The sequence below is a fragment of the Cynocephalus volans genome, chromosome 11, assembly GCF_027409185.1.
Source record: "Cynocephalus volans isolate mCynVol1 chromosome 11, mCynVol1.pri, whole genome shotgun sequence".
NCBI classification, from domain to species: Eukaryota; Metazoa; Chordata; class Mammalia; order Dermoptera; family Cynocephalidae; genus Cynocephalus; species Cynocephalus volans.
In genome coordinates this window covers 57,575,384-57,587,346 of record NC_084470.1, presented here as the reverse complement: position 1 = coordinate 57,587,346, position 11,963 = coordinate 57,575,384, and the positions used below count along the sequence as shown (strand labels likewise).

The 11,963-nt window shown below is 43.6% G+C and overlaps 1 long non-coding RNA gene across 1 annotated transcript; it reads right to left on the bottom strand.

Annotated features, from left to right (window-relative positions):
* Positions 1-773: 773 nt before the first annotated feature.
* Positions 774-5,556, bottom strand: LOC134390002 (uncharacterized). Its single transcript, XR_010024845.1, has 3 exons — positions 5,478-5,556; positions 5,164-5,323; positions 774-1,072 (listed from the first exon to the last, which is right to left on the bottom strand). It is a non-coding gene; the product is annotated as an uncharacterized LOC134390002 (long non-coding RNA).
* Positions 5,557-11,963: the final 6,407 nt, after the last annotated feature.

Below are 11,963 nucleotides of genomic sequence, written 5' to 3'. Positions count from 1 at the left end.
CAAACCGAAAACCTCACAGAAACTCCTCCAGAACACCCAGTATAGTAAAAATTCAACATTCCTTTTGATGGCAGCATAATATCCCTTCCTATGGAGGTACCCAAATATATTCACCCATTCACTTAGTTATAAGCATTTACTTTATCTCTCCCACCATGAATAATAATTCAGTATCTTTGTGCATTTAATCTATGTACAAGCGTTTTTACATCTATGATCTAGAAGTTCAGTAATAGAATTTGCTGGGTCAAAGGACACAGTTTTTATTAAATAGTAAATATAAAAAATGATATTTATCACACAATATAGGCAAAATAACAGTAAAACAATTCCTATTTACTTATTACCTAGTTTAAGAAATGGAGCTTTATCTTTTCTTTGAAGCCTCTTGAGGACCCCTATATGACCCCTTTTCGAAAAAAAAAAACAAAAACTATCCTGAAATTTTTTTTATCTTTCCATTCGACTTTGTTCCTCTATTAACTTAGAAGTTATACATTCTTTTAGTAGTTACCCTACATATTTTAATTTGTATACTTAAAAGAATAAAGGTTAAAGTCGATCAGTATTTTTACTCCGTTCCCAAACAATACAAAGGAGAACTTCAACAAGGAGAACTTTTCCAAGGAGAACTTGGAAAACTTCAATAGCAACCATTACGCCTTCCGTCCTGCTTCCAAATTATATGCTTTGTTGTCAAGGATACTAATTCTATCTTGCTTTACTTTATTAGCTATACAAATTATGTACTATAATCATTAGTTTATATATTAAATAGTTTTAACCACTTATTTACCAATTTCTTTGCTCATCATTCCTTCTTACATCAGGGATTATTTTTTGCTGCTGGTAAACTCTAATTTTTTCTCTGCAAATATCTTGAATCAGATAACCTGGTTCAAATTCTGGCTTCAGCATCCTTTAATCATGTGGCCCTAGATATATACCTTAACCTCTATAATCACTGGTTTATCTGTAATACCGGTATAATCTTGAGAACTTTCATCCTCTGCTGGGAGAGACAAGTCTGGGAGGGAAGATTCAATGAGATGCTCCTTAGGAGATGAGTTCTCTGGAAGGATGCCAAAACCCAAAACAAAAGAGAATAAAATAAACATACACTCCAATCACTTCCCTGAATGCTTGATAATTGTAGGGAAGACAAGGTTAACACATACAGAAAAAAATTGCTTAAATAACAACATTCCTGTAAACTTGAGGGTTAAATTCTATAGTTCTTTTTAATCAGCACTTACAAGCTCAGTGAAATGGCTGGCTTGTAGGAGCTGATGAACGAGACTTTACAGAAGAGAATGCTTGCCTGCATGCAAGCAGCTTGTTAGGCAACTCCAACAATCTAGTCTCAACAGAAAAATCCAATGTGAACAAACACTTCAAGTGTTTTTAAAAGAAAGAGTTGGTTTAAAAAAAAAAGTAGCAAAGTAATTATTCATTAAACACCTGGTGCATACAGGGTCATACACTATAATATACGAAAGACTGCTTCTGCCTACAACAAACATAAAGTTGGAAAGATACACAAATTATGTAATTAAAATCAGTTAACAAAGTGATATGGAACAGAAAGTTTGTACAATAAGAACAACTACAGAGTATAATAATAATATATGGGAAGGTGTTGACTTGATACAAATAATATATATAATAGGAGTTATAGGAGGTGGAGCTCAATATAGGTTGTGTATTGTTTTCTATTGCTCTTACCTTGTGTTGGGATGTACAGAATGAACATGAATAAAAATGAATTGTAATTATGCTTTTCCCCCCTAAGGAATTCCAGGGCCAAAGAATATATTTGTGCGAAAGTTAAAATAACCGCTATTTTAAATTATGCTGCCTTTATTCTGTATACTGATTAAATCTAAAATAACTTTCAATTGTACTGACTCTCATGTATCTCTGTAAATTTGCAAGGTAGCTAATTTGTTATTGCATGGCTATTAGGTTACATGTACTAGGTACTTTCTCAGACATTATCTCATTTTATGCTCCGCAAATGCTAAGATGTTGGTAGTAAATATTTCTATGCTATGGAGAATAAAACATATGTATACATCACTTGCTCCAAATTTTTCTTTCTTTTTTTTTTTTATAGTGGCTGTCCGGTACAAGTAGGATGGACCTACTTGTATTCATAATTTTAATTTTATGGTTAATATACAACTAGAGCAACAGCCAGTTTTGGTCTCCTACAGACCAAATAAAGAAAAATACATTTTTGGAATATGTAATGCAGACTACTCTTCTATGCCAAAGAATATTAGGGGTGTGGAACAAGGAACAAACTGGGATCATTAACAGCAGGGAATAGATTCAAGATAGTGTTTAAATAATCAAGGAGATTGAGCAAGTGTCTCACAAACTATTGTGATCTTTATAAAACCATGTACTGGCAGCCCTCAACTTTAAAACATTTGACCTTGATATTCTTGTGTATACTATTCATGTATACTCCCAAACTGCCTCTCTGATACTAAATTCAACTTTTCATACATCAGCAGGCTACTATTAACTACAAGCTATGACCACTGGAAAAAGACCCGGCTCTTCCAGGTGAGGGTGTTTGTGAGAGAAGCGCAGAGATATGGTTTCCCACGGTGCCTTGCCCAGCATAGGGCCTTGTTGTCATTGCCATTCCTGCCTTCCTCCTGGCAAGGAAAGAAACTGCAAGGAGTCCCTGGGGCTTGCCTGTCCCTCCAAAGCTGGCATCTCCTGAGGGGCACAATTAGTCCTCTGACAACCCTCTTTTGGAGGAAGGACTTGGTTAAGGAAGAGTGGGTGGGAAGAGTCAAGAGTAGCTTCCCCACTCAGGATTCAAGGAGGAATGACTTTTTCCTTCTCTCTCAGAGCCTTAGCCAGGTTTGCATTGAGGCAGCAGAACTTTGGCCTGGGAACTTGGAAAAAAAACATCACCCAGTGACACCTCAGAGTACCTCATTATCTTGATTTAGTTGTTTCTTCTGTGTGTCAGTCCTAAGAACTGTCTGATCAATATATTACCTCAAAAATTTGTTTACAGGTTTGATTTTATGATGGTGTGAAAGCCATACTCATTCAGTAGAAACCATACCCATATAGCCATTGTTCTTCACTTTCTGTACAGTATTCAATAAATTACATGAGATATTCAACCCTTTATTATAAAATAGGCTTTGTGTTAGATGATTTTGCCCAACTGTAGGCTAATGTATGTGTTCTGAGCATTTTTAAGGGAAGCTAGGCTAAGCTATGATGTTCGATAGGTTAGGCGTATTAAATGCATTTTCTACTTAACGATATTTTCAACTTATGATGGGCTTATCAGGACCTAACCCCCATCATAAGTTGAGGAGCATCTGTAGTGGTTCTGGAGGATATGCTCAGGGGATCAACTGATGCTCCCTTTCCCCAACTACATTTCTTCTTTCTCCCACCCTTTTATTAGATACCTGGCGCCTACCCGTGGGGAATGACTGATCTTTTGCTTTCTGTCTCCAACAGATGCCCAAGTCGACTTTGTTTCAGGGTCACTACTGGCCACTCTGGGGTTCCCTGGGATAAGGGTGGTCTGGGCCCACAGGAGACAGTAACAGTAGGAACAATTTATAAGGGTTTTTATGGTGTTTAGCACTCTGGGAATGGAATGCCTCTGTTTCATGTTAGGACTTTTAGACATTTTTCTTTAAAACACACAAAGCAGAAGGCTTTATGTAAAAAATAGGGATAGTCAGTATCTAACAATGCTAAAAAACAATTTTTCTCCCACAGCTTTGATAGGAGGACAGGCCCACGTATGTGTTCCGAGGATGCATTCTCTTTGATTTAAAAATATGATTTCAGGGCTGGCCTGTGGCTCACTCGGGAGTGTGTGGTGCTGATAACACCAAGGCCATGGGTTCAGATCCCATATAGGGATGGCCAGTTAGCTCATTGGGTGAGCGTGGTGCTGACAACACCAAGTCAAGGGTTAAGATCCCCTTACCGGTCATCTTTAAAAAAAAAAAAAAGATTCCAAAGAACCCCTAGTACAATCATAGACAAAGGCACTACCTGTGAAAACTTGGTTCATTTATTTAAGTTTGGGGCTTAGAATTTCCCACTGACCCCCATGGTTCCACATGCTTACTGCACTAGGTTCTGACTAGACTACAGAGGCCAGCTGTAGCTCTTGCAAGAGAACTGCTTACTTTGTTGTTAAGGAAATAGGAAACCTGCACCTGACTGCTTTTTTCCTCATTTACTTCAGCTTTGCTTCTTATCACCTCAAGCTTACATTGTTTCAGCCGCCTTCACCTAAAATAGTACTGTCCTTCCTGTCCAATGTCAAGTGGCTCTCAATGGCCTATGTGACATCTAAGGCACAGGACCTCAACCTATTCTTTCAAAACCTTTAATATAGCACTTAAACTGGGCACTTACTCAATGATGGGCATTGTGTAAGCATGTTCACAACATTCTTTGTGCAGTGGATGATACCCTCATTTTCCAGGTGAAGCGCTGGAAGCATGAGAAGCAACCATGCCCAGTGTCACATGGCTAGAAAGTGGCTGGTATACACAATGCCAGGTACACGTAGCTCTTAACTATTGCACTATAATGCCTGAATAGGTGCTGACGTTTATGGAAGGTTTAAGGCATTACAAATATCCCATTTGTAAAGGACCTATCCACATCAACTTCGTAAAACGATTAAAACCACAAGGAAATTAGTAACATTTATGGTCTGTAAAGAAGTGGCCATAAGAAGAGCCTATGGGAAGTCAGATGGACTCTGGCCCTCCATCCCGTTCCTAAAGGTACCAGAAAAAAATGCCAGTGTAATTCCTAAGTGAGAAACAATGATAAAACACTGACACTGCTAGCCTAAATATATGTAAAGGATATTTTTAAAAAGTTAGCTAGTGAAGGAGGTCCATTGTCTTAGATCACATTTCAGTAATTATGACACACTTCCATCCAACTGTTTGCTGGCAAAATCCAATTCAAAATTATAGAGGAAAAAAAGCCCACAAAAAAGCTGACCATATGAACCCCCAGTTTCGAAATGATCAATTGACATAAACTCTTCAATGTCCTGAGAGTTTAGCTAAAGCACTTATGCATTCCTGTTTCTCCTTCCAAAAATAATACATGGTCCTTAAAAGTTATCCTACTTAATCTCACCTTGTCATTTTTGCAGGAAAGTAATTAATAACCTTTTTTTCAGGACACTGCCTCCAAGGTCTCAAGAACCACGTAGAAGACGCGGGCAGTAGCTTCCAGATTTGGGGGTGGAGGCGGAATAGTGCGCGGAGGCGGAGAGTAGGGGGCGTTGGGGACAGACCTGGGGGAGGTGGGAGAGGGCGTCCGGGGAGATCCGCTTACGTACTCGCTGAAGAGGCGAGATGAAGAGGCAAGGGGGAGAGCGCGAGAGAGAAGGAAAAATAAGAGAGGGGCGAGTGGGTCGAGAGGCCCGGGAGGAGCGGCGGCCGCGTTACCTCAAGGCCCGGAGGCCTGGAGGAGGAGCCCTCAACCCGCCGCGGACTCCGGGGCTCCCGGCGGGCAACTTCTGGAGGGCCTTGGGGCAGGAAGGCTAGTGTCTTGGCGGGCTTCAGACGTTCCCCCGATGTCGCCTGCAAACAGCCTCGCAGCGGGCCAGTCCTCGTCTCCACCCGCGGCCGCCCGGCGGGCAGAGGGAGGGATCGTGGTGCCTCCCCCTCCAGGTCCTGGGCCCGCCAACATCACTCGGGCTGGGGACTTATTGTTCCCGGAAGCCGCAGGCAGGGTCCGGCCGGGCTCGGCCAGCCGGGCTGCGCTACGTCTCGTTCGCCCCTGCCCTGGGTTCTGCCAGCTGCGGCAGGCTCGCCAACTGGCGGCGGATGGGCGGCCCGTGTGTGTCTCTTTAAGGGGCCGGGCCTGCGCGGCTAAGGGGCGGGAGGGGTGCGCGTCGCTCCCGGTGCGAGTGTGTGAGGGAGAGAGCGGCGGGCGGGCGCCGGAGGGAGGGAGGGAGCGGGCGAGCTAGCTAGGCGACGCGGGCCGCCCCTGCCGCCTCCGCCGCCGCCGCCGCGGTCGGACCAGCGGCCTCCTCCCCTCCCCTCCCCCGTGTCGCCCTGCCGCGGGGAGGGGGTTCGCGTCGCCGCCTCCAGCCGCTACCGATGAAGCAGCTGCAGCCGCAGCCGTCTCCGAAGATGGGGGATTTCTACGACCCCGAGCACCCGACCCCTGAGTAAGTATCTGCTCCGAGGCCTCCTGCTGCCGTGGGCCGCTTCAGCCCGTGTCGAGGGCGGCGCGTCCTGACGGGTGGCGGCACGGGCTGGCTCGAGGAGTAACGGGCCCGCGGCGGCCTCGCGAGTTCGTTGTGGAGAGCAGGCCCGCGCCGCCACCGCGGGCCGCCTAGCCTGAGCCGACGCGGGGCGGCGGTTGGGCCCGGCGTTGGCGCCGCTGCTGGAGTCGCAGCGGCGGTTGGGCCGGGCCGGTGGGGGAGGGGCGGCCACGGCCGCCGCGTCCGCACCGACCCGGCCAGCCCGGGACTCGGCAGTTCCCGCGGACTCCCAGCAGCCCACCCAGTCCCCGCTGCAAGCGAAGAAGCCAAGTCGGAGGTGCTGCAGATGACGGGCCCGGCAAGAGGGCGAAGGCGAGGGTAGGCCGCGAATCCCCGGGCTCGGGTGAAAGCCTGGCCCGTCGCCCGGCCTCCCCGCGACGGCGGCTCTGACCGGAAGGGCCTAGCGCGCGTCGCCCGGACTGGGGCCGCCAGTGGGCCCGTGCTGCTTTCTCAGGTTTGATTTTTCCTCCTCGAACTCAATCCTGGCCTTGTAGTGCTTCCAGTTTTTCATTTTGCACCTTTGGCACTTGGGTTTTGTAATGGTGGCGAGGTTTGTGTGACCCCGTTGTTGAGGTGACACCGGGTTTGTTTTTCCGCCTGAAAATGAAAGCCTTCTGAGGGGCGTACATTTTCTTCCAGGTGATGAGATTTGCACACTTTCGGACACAATTTCCTTCGTAACAGGAACCTCTTACCCTGAATGGATGACTTTCTACTCCTTATGAAGATTTACTTAAAAACCAAGAATCATTCGAGGATTCTCTAAAGACAGTGTTCTAGAAAACCGAAATACAGTTTTGTCCAACAGTACTTTTTCAGACTATGACATTTTTATATTTCTGTTGTGGGCAGTATCTGTTGTGTATCTGATACCTCAGAAAGCCTCCACTCCGGAGCTTGGAGTCACTTCTTTCCTTACACCTTCACAAGACCATTGTTTTGAACAGCCGTTCTTAAACTCCATTTGTTGGTGTTGAAGTCTAGACCTAGGAATATACAGTTCGTTTCATTTCAGACTTATTGATCGATAGGGGTTTCAAATGAAACTGTCAAACTTTTATGACCAGAATGATTCCAAGGGAATAACCAAGTACTCCTTTTAGACTTCGGATAGTTTGAAGTGGTTCTTAGATATATATATGAAGAAATTGAGGCAAAAACGTAAACTCAACTTTGATTTTGGCACATTTTACCTTAGGTTTGCTGTGGCTTTTTTTTTTTTTGAACCACTTGCCAAATCTTTTCACCTTGGTCCAGAATGTCTGGATCTTACTTGGTAGTTATTAGTTTTTATTGCAACACAAAAGGATTTTGTTGGGGTGTTGATGGTCATCTCTGCACAAAAAGCGAAATCATTATTTTATCTTTCAAAAACAAAACCCAACCGTTGGAATAGTACGTTAAAGCTCAGCATGGCTTTATCTTTTCATGGGTTCTTGACCATGGGTTAGTATTACCTTAATTAGTTGGTCCAATTACAAAGCCCATGTTATAGGTTTTTGGTTTGAGACTTAAAAAAAACCTCAAATTCTGTGTCCTGATTCAATAAACGCTTATTGAATACTTGTCTTGTACAAAGTAACGTAATAACTCCTGAATGGGCCAAGTGCCTGCTTTCAGTTCCTTTTACCAGGTTGTTTGGTGAAGTCCAGAGCTTTAAGGGTCACATCCTTACCCTTCTTGAGGGAAAACAATTTTAGATAATATGTGGGGAAACGGACTCAGAAGTGCATCTGTGGTGGACATGAGTGGGGAGGGAATCAAGAATGTTTGTTTTACACAAGTTCTTGAAGTTATTGTTTTTACTGATTTTCTTTCTCCACTGCTTTGGGTTTCGAACAATGACTATGTAAGTTCTGATATATATATTTTTCTTTTTCCTGTGTATTAACCTGTATGGAGTTTATAAAGAATTATGCAACAGTTTCTTTCATAATAGTATAAAGATCGAAGGGGATCTTGGTAGTATCCTGAACAATATCACCTAATTAATTAATTAATTAGTTAAAATTTATTTATTGAATCAAAATCGATTATACATATTTTGGGGGTTGAACATTGAGATATGTTGCAATATTACTATGATGATTATAGTATTGATTACTATGATACTAATAATCAATATTACTAGCATATATATTGTTACAAATTGTAATTATTCTTTATACCCCTTGTCCAATCTCTCCCCTTTCCCCATTCCCTCTCCCTCCTCTCTCTAATTGCCTTAGATTTCTTCTCTCCTTCTGAAAGAATAATGGTTACTCTGCTAATTTGTTGCCTGGATGATCTGTCCAATGCTGAGAGATGTGATCAGGTCCCCCAACATTATCATAGAGTAGATGCTTCTTCTGTCGCTCTGAAATGGGTTTTGTGGAAAGAAACATTGTCTTCTTTGTCTCTGCTAGTGACTCTTGTGTGAATGCACTCCAGTGGTTGGTGGACCATCTGTGTGGTGGTTGTGGCGTCTAGCCACTTTTGTGGCAGCCATGGTTATTGTGGTGGCTGTGGTGGGCCACCCACGTGGAGGTGCTGTTTTTGGTATGCTCCTTGGCACTGGCGGTATGTCTGGTTGTGTGATGTGTTTGGTCCCCTTCTCCATGCCTCTGGTCCCTGGGCAGGCCCCAAGGCACTAGTGCCATGTGCCTGGTTGTGGGAGGGGTGGCCCGTCCCCTTCTCCATGCCTCGGGTCACTGGAGGAGACCCAAGGAGCTGGCGTGGTGTGCCTGGTTGAGGGAGGGCAGTCTGGTCTGCTTCTCCATGCCTTGGGTCTCTGGGCGGACCCCAAGGTGCTGGCGCCATGTGCCTGGTTGTGGGAGGAGGGTCCGGTCTCCTTCTCCATGCCTCGGGTACCCAGGTGGGCCCCGAGGTGCTGGCTTTTTGTGCCTGGTGTGGCAGGAGGGTCCGGTCCCCGGCTCTGTATCTCAGGTCACTGGGCAGGACCTGAGGCACTGGCTTGGTGTGCCTGGTTGTGGGAGAGAGATCCAGTCCCCTTCTGCATGCCTCTGGACTGGGTGGGCCCCAAGGCAATATCTATTTTATAGATGAAGAAAATGAAGCCTAGACAAGTGATGTGACTGCAAATTCTGTGGGGTAACATGTATGAAGTAGTGTTTATAACACTGAAGAAAGGCAGTTTAGAGTTAAAGAACTTGGACTTCAGAGTCAGACAGATCTGGGTTTGAATAGCGGTTTAACCTTGGACAAGTGACTTCATCTCTCTGAGCTTGGGTTTTCTCATCTTTTAAATAGGTATAATGGTAGCAACTTACTAGGCCTTTTGGGAGGGTTGAATGAGATAATGCATGAAAAGCACTTGGCACAGAATGTGGCACGTGTAAGTACTTCTAGCTGTGGTCATCAGGAAAAATTTAAGAGGTTATTTAAGTTAAGCATGAAAAGATTAGGTGGGCTTGGGGGAGGGCAGCATGTCTCTGGGAGGGAATAACCAAGTGCTCCTTTTAGACTTTGAATAGTTTGACATGGTTCTTAGATATAGGAAGAAATTGAGGCAAAAATGTAAACTCAACTTTGATTCAAGTAAGAGTTGGGGTCTGGGGCCGGCCCCGTGGCGCACTCGGGAGAGTGCAGCGCTTGGGAGCGCAGCGGCGCTCCTGCCATGGGTTCAGATCCTATATAGGAATGGCCGGTGCGCTCACTGGCTGAGCGCGGTGCGAACGACACCAAGCCAAGGGCCGGTCACAAAAAAAGACAAAAAAAAAAAAAAAAAAAGAGTTGGGGTCTGATGTTCTCTATATTTGTCATGTACTCACTCTTTTAATCAGGCACAGCTGTTAAGACCCAGTTTTTCTTGCAGTATAGGATATTGTGTATCAGGTGAAAATGGCTGTAATCACTTGAGTATCTGTGCATTAGGTGTCTGGTATGGGGCAGGCCCAGGGACAGGTGTCAAGGACACTGCAAATTAGATCCACAGTCTTCAAGAAACTCTAATGAGGGAGACAGGCAAGTACCTTGCAGTGATAGAGATGCTGTTCTTTGAATCATATGCGTGTCTGTTGTTGGCCAAATGTAGAGATACTAGGGGTGATTGTACAAAACAAAATTTTGCCCTTGTGGAATTTATGTCATTATATATGCCATTTACATGTCATTATATATGCATATGCCTCGTATCACCCTAATGAGGGGTGATAAACAATAAATTATATAGAATGTTCAAAGGTAAGTGCTTTGGAAAATGGAACACTGTAAGGGGGATTCAAATTGCTGAGGAAGTATTTGCAATTGAGAGTAGAGTGGACTGGGTGAACCTCCTCGAGGAAGTGATATTTAGGCAAAGACTAAAGGGAAGGTAGACATGTTAATATCTGGGGGGAAAGCATTTCAAGCAGAGGGATAGTTAATTCCAAGGTGCTAAGGCAGACCTGTGAATTCTGTCCAGTATGGCTAGAATGGAATGAGCAAGGAAGAGTAATAGTAAATTGGGTCAGAATGAGGTGGGCTTTGATTTCGTAGGGCCTTATAGAGCCATTCTAAGGACTTTGCTAAGAGTTTTGAACAGAGGAGTGATGTGGTCTGCTTTTCATGTTCAGAAGGATCACTCATATTGCAAACAGGAATAACAGTGGAAGCCTGGAGACTTGTAAGGAAGCTAGTGATGCAGAAGAGAGGTGCCCGTGACTTGTACCAAGGTGGTAACAGAAGAGTGATGAGAAATGGATGGATTCTGGATATATTTTGGAGATCAAACTAATATGATTTGTTGATCAGATGTGGTGTGGGTGTGAGAGGAGCCGAGGATGATTCCAAGTTTTTGGGTCTGAGCAGTTAGAAAGTTGTCATCAACTAAAATAGAGATGACTGGAAAGAGCAAGTTTGGGGACTAGATTAGGAGTTCAGTTTTAGACATGGTAAGTTTGACATACCTGTTAAATAAACATTTGGGTGGAACTGATATTCAAGTCTGGAGTTCAGGGGAAAGATCTGGACTGGAGATAAATTTTGTAGTCATCAACTTAAGTAGTATTCAAATCCATGAGACTGGATGACATTACAAAGGGGTCCAGTGTAGAAAGAGAGAGAAGGACCAAGGATTGGTCTTCTTAAACTCCATGGTTAAGAGGATTGTTTTAGTGTGCAGTGTAGAGGTCTTAACATGGATGGCATTCATGAACTTGGGAAAATTACCTCTTCAGTACCTCTCATTAGAAGTTAGCATTTCTTAATTACTAATGCAAACAAACTACAATAATAGTAACAGTACCTGTGATTTTCCTACCAGTACAAATCACAGATTTTTTAATAATATATTATGGTTATTATAGATATCTCAATATTTATTCATAATTACATTGAAATTATAGTGAATATGAGATCCACCACTAGATTGTTAAGAAGCATACTTACGTATATTACTATATCACACATTGGGTTTTTTCTCCCCTAATATAATTGGTGTTCTTTGCAATAATACGTGTTTTGTCTTATGCATTAGGCTGAAGATATTAGACTGAGAAGGAATCCACAAACTTCATGAGACTACCAAAAAAAAAGGGGGGGGGGGGCGTGGAGCTCTCTGGAGCCAGAACTCCCAGTTAGAATCTCACCTCTTTTTTTTTTAGGTTCACTAAAAATAATTATTTATTTATTTATTTATTATTTTTATTTAAAAAAATTTTTTTTAACTTTTATTTTGTCGATA